We start from the raw sequence: 5,479 nt of genomic DNA on the forward strand, positions 1-5,479 counted from the left end.
CTTATTTTTCCCATCAAACTCCCCTCTTTTTGAATCTTCATTATCCACAGAATTGCTCAGGTCAAAGACTTAGCAGGATATTTTGTTCCTCTCTTTATTTTTCTTTTTAAAAATTATTTTAATTTTAAAAAATTTAACTATTGTCAGTTTATAATGTTTTGTTAATTTCTGATGTACAGCATACTAACTACTATATATAAAATAGATAAGCAGGTTTATACTATATAGCCCACGGAACTATATTCAATATCTTGTAGTAACCTATAATGAAAAAGAATATGAAAAGGAATGTATGTCTGTATATGTGTGACTGAAACATTATGCTGTACACCAGAAGTTGACACAATATTGTAAACTGACTAAACTTCAATAAAAAAATGGAAAAAGTAAAGTAAAATACATAAACAGCAAGGTCCTACTGTATAGCATAGGGAAGCATAATCAATACCTTGTAAGTAGCCTATAATGGAAAAGAATATATATATATATATTATATATATATATATTATATATATATATATAAAACTGAATTACTATATTGTTCCTCTCTCTTTCTATCTCTGCATCCTATCAACCCACGTGATGTGCCATCTCCTGTGCCCCTCCATTGCTGCAACCCTAGTTAAGACCATCATCTCCCCCAGGCTACCACAGTAGAGCTCAATCTTACTGATTGCTTCTCTTGCTTCCATGCTTGTCCACTTGCAATCCACTGCCTGTACAACTCTCAAAGAGACCTTTTAAAAATGTATATATGTAAATGAGCAAGACCCTATGGGACCTTTCCAGGACAGACCCCTCCCCCATATCCTCTGCTTTAGCTCCTCTCTGAATATCCAGATAATTGTATCTGATGCATCTTTTCTGTATTCTCCAGATGCTAAAACCACCACCAAATGGAAAAAAATCAACTACTTGATGATCATGAGCATGTAGCCCACACACTTTCTGGTGCCTAAGTATTGAGCACCATGAACCAATCAGAGAATTGTGCACGGCTGATCAGATACCCTGGGATGCCGTCCCTCAGCTGGCCTTTAAAAATGCTCAGCTGAAACCCTTCAAGGGATTGGGCTGGGGGTGGGGGGATTTGGACACGAGACAACAGTTCTTGCTGGGACCTGCAATAAACCTTTCTCTGCTCCAGGCTCCCAGGATTCAGTTTGTTTGACTTCACTTTGTGTGGGGCGCATGAACGTGCATTCAGTAACAACAACTGGAGAAGCCAGGAGTCTGTGCTCATGGCAGGTCAAACCCCTCCAGAGGCAGCTCCTTCCTGGGTCCCCAGCATTTTGCTCCAGGGGAGCTGAGACAGACTCTCACAGGCACCAGCTTCCCCAGAGCCTGAGGCTGTTTGGAGGAGAAATTTCCAGAACTGCAGTCCACATTGGGAGTCACCTGGGGGTGAGTGGCTACAGCTTGGGCTGGCTGGGAATTTGACCCACTCCTTCTGGGCTCATTCCCTTGAGGGAAGTGAGAGACTCTGGGTCCGTTCTGTTTTGAGGGCTGTGCCAGTCTGTCTGGAGGCCTCCATCTGGGAGTGGAAGTGGAATTATTAGACTACACCTCCTCTGATTGTCTGTGCAACCATAGCTTATTTGTTATTTGTGGTTTTGTGTGTATCATTTTGTGGTGAGCCACTGTAGCTTGTACAGGACGAGAAACTTCTACCCTTTCCACCTGGGCTCATTTCCCTTCCTGGAACTGAGACAGTCTGGGCTTATTGGGAGCCACTCTGGATCCAGTCTTTTTTGGGAGCTAGGGCACTCTGGAAGCCTCCGTCTGGGAGTGGAATTCTGGGGCTCCACCTTGTGTGATCCTTTGTTTGGGGGACCATGTTTGTTGGTAATATGTGCCTGTGTGTCAGTACTTTGGCCAATAAGACATCTTTGGTGAGTAACAGGCTTGGAGTGTGATGACACCAGGGTATCCTTCCCCTGTTGTGTTGGCATCACCTGTGGTGGAGTGTTGGTCAAAATTTTCCCTTTCTAGCTTTGGTTGTTTATTCAGCTTTGTCTCTGACAGGGCATTGGTTGGGAATCTCCCTTTTGAGCTGGGGAACTGTGACTCTGTGAAACTGTTTTGCATTGTATTTGTTTGCTTGATATTTGATAATACCAGCTGTGAACAATTACGAGTGTTTCTAATTTTGTTCCATCTTTTGGCAAAACTGGGAGATCTTTAGCTATGCTCCCATAAATGAAAGAAAATAATGTTTTTATTGTAACTTGTGTGGCCTCAGTGCTCCCTGAGATCTGGAGAACAATGGCTCCTCATGGCTCTGCTTTTATATCAAACTGGGCCTTTTGCAATCGCTTCAGCCTTTTTCTTGGGGGGTGAGTATCTGTGGGTGTCTCGGTACCTGAGGCCAAATCCTGTTCTCTCCTCCTGGTTTTGTTGAAAGTGAGGCATGTGAATGTGAGTGAATTATATGTATTTTATTATCTATTACTGTCATTTCTTTAAACTGAAGTGGATAGTTGGAAACTGGAATAAAAATACCTGAAAATAGCCAAGATGATTGGGTTTTGTAAAAGTGGAGGAGAATTTTGCATTTCTCTTTCTGTACCTCTGAGATGTAAATAATCTCCCTGGGCTCTGGAGGAAAAAATATTTTTCTAAACTCAAAAGGAAAAACTGTGAGATCTCTGGTTCTGTCTGTCTTCATGTAAAAATTAACTTGTAAATGAGCTCTATTTAATTGACATAAAAGTAAGTGCCTAGAGACATAATACTTCTACGTATATAGAAGCTGGACAGAACAGCTTCAGGTTCACATGATCTGGGAAGTGTTCGGTGCTAAATGATTAAAGCTAGCTTAACAATGCTGTAAATCAACTCTACTTCAGTTTTAAAAAGCTAGCTTAAGCTTGGTGCTATAATCAATACAGACATGTCTTTCATTGTACCTACGTTTACTAATGCTCAATAAGTTTATTATTTACATTGAAGAGTTTGTCATCAGAAAGAAAAAATTTTATTTGGTATGATGAAATTCTTGCAGGTGAATTAAATGCAAATGAGAGGAGCTTTTGAATGAATCTCTAGAAATAGTTGAGTCTACTTAAAAATGATCTCTCCAAATATTTGGTAACTTGAAATTTTAGAATTGTGTTAAATTAAGTTAAATGATGGAAGCTTGTTGAATGGCTAGGTCCTTCCCCAAAAATAAAATATTGAAATATTAATTACTGAACACTGGCTTCCATTTTCAGAGTAACTAGAGGCATTTGGCACTGTCAGTGAATATGTTTGGTGCCACAGTGAGATATTTTCTATGAAAAGCAAATGTTTTTGAAGATGATGTGTTTGTGTTTGCCAGTTTACCGAATGCTGATTTAAAAGACAGTTCATGGTTGCTTGCTTCTTGGTCTTTACTAGAACTTGAGTTGAGGATTCTAATTTAAACATGTCATTAAAGCTGCTAAAAATAATAAGGGAAACATTTCAGTATACAGTAGGAAGTAGGATATATGTTTTGAGTGAAAAAAAAGGTGTGAGGTATGAAAGTGTATTTTGTGAAGGGAAAAGAAATGGACTTCGTCCTGAGCTTGTTGATTCTAGACAGGGGGAAAAAGGGAAAAACCCTTAGGGATACAGAAAGCTGTGAAAAGTTTGTAGAAAGGGAACCCTAAAAAAAAGGAGATGTATAATGGCCAATAGCTCCTGTTAAATATGTGTTAATACCACGTCAAAGGTAAAACCTACTCAGATAAAAGACAACTGGCTACCTGGCCACAAGTCTCCACCCAAGTGCCAGGTCCAGACTGGTTTTCAGGCTCATTCTGAGTTCTTCAAGGAACGAGGTTTTAATCATACAAGACTTGGAATCTGGGAATGTTTCCAACTTTGTGTCTATCCCCAAATCGAGGTAAGACTATACCTTGTTTCAGCAGGAAGTAGCCAGAACTGTCATCACCCCATTCCCTGAAAGATCTGGGGAAGGATGAAACAGGATAGGAGACTGAAACAGACTTCCTCTGCCAAGTTGATGATTAACATCTCCGTCCAAAACATTATTCTCCTTCTTGTCCAACACCTGTTCAAGATTGAGACATATCAAAGAAAACGGGGGAACTGTAACCAAGCAGGACTCTATGGGGCCTTCCTGGGACAGACCCCACCCGTATATCCTCTGCTTTAGCTCCTCTCTGAACTATTTAGACAATTGTATCTGATCCATGTTTCCTGAGTTCTTCACGTGATAAAACCACCACCAGTCCTTCTGGTGCCTAAGGATTGATGACCATCAACCAGAGAGTTGTGCATGAGCTGATCACACACCCTAGGCTGATCATCCCTCAGATGGCCTTTAAAAATGTTCAGCTGAAACCCTTCAGGGAGTTTTGGGTTTTTCAGTTGTGAGCCAACAATTTTCCTTGCTCAGCCCTGCAGTAAACCTTTGCTCCAGACATTAACGTTTTGGTTTGTTTGGCCTCACTGTGTGTCACGCACATGAACTTGCATTCAGTAACATCAGGATGGCTTTCCATTGAACATAAAATAAAATTAGTCACCTTCTCAGGACTTCCAAGGCTGTAGTGAGTTGAATTGTGTCACCTCAAAAGATATCTACTTGGAACGTGGAATGAGACTTTATTTGGAATAAAGACCTTTGCAGATGTAATTAAGGGAAATCTCAAGATGAGATCATCCTCAGAAGGTGAACCTTAAACCCGGTGACAGATGCCCTTCTAAGAAGAGGGGAGGACACAGGCTGAGGGGAGAAGACATTGTGAAGACAAAGGTAGAGATAGGAGTTATGGTACCACAAGACAAGGAACACCCAGCTCAGTACAAAAGCTAGGAGAGGCAAGAAGTCTCCTCTGCTAGAGCCATCTGAGGGATCCTAGTCTGCAGATACCTTGACTTCAGACTTCTGGCCTCCAGATTATGAATTCCTGCTGTTCTAAGCCACCAGGTTTGTGACAATTTGTTATGGCAGCCCTGGGAAACTAATACAAAGGCCCCACCACTCTGGCTTCTGCCTGTTTCTATGACCTCATTCATTGACACTCTCCCGTCACTCATCAGCCTTCAAACACTCTGACCTTTCTCTGTCCTGATCTCAGCAAACTTTCTCAATCCAAGCCATTGGGACGCTATGTTCTCTCTGCCTAGACCCTCCTCCCTTAGATCTCTCTTTGGTTCTTTTTAACCTTCTGGTCACAGCACAATGTTAATTTCTCTAAGATGTAAGATGTCCTTTAACTGAAATGTCACCTTCTCAGGTCTTTCCTGACCAGCTGCCTAAATTTGCATTTCACCCTTCCTTGCCTTTATTTTCTCACAGCATTTATTACCATCACACATTGTATGTTTTACTTTATTAGTTTATTCATTTTTATCACCCTCTTCTAAAACGTAAGTTCTATGGGGATAGACATTTTACACTTTGTTCATTGCTGTGTATCCAGTATCTAGAAGGACTGTCAATATACATTTAGTTAACAAATGAGTTAGGTTTTCATTGGATGGG

Source organism: Vicugna pacos, chromosome 10 (genome assembly GCF_048564905.1).
Source record: "Vicugna pacos chromosome 10, VicPac4, whole genome shotgun sequence".
NCBI lineage: Eukaryota > Metazoa > Chordata > Mammalia > Artiodactyla > Camelidae > Vicugna > Vicugna pacos.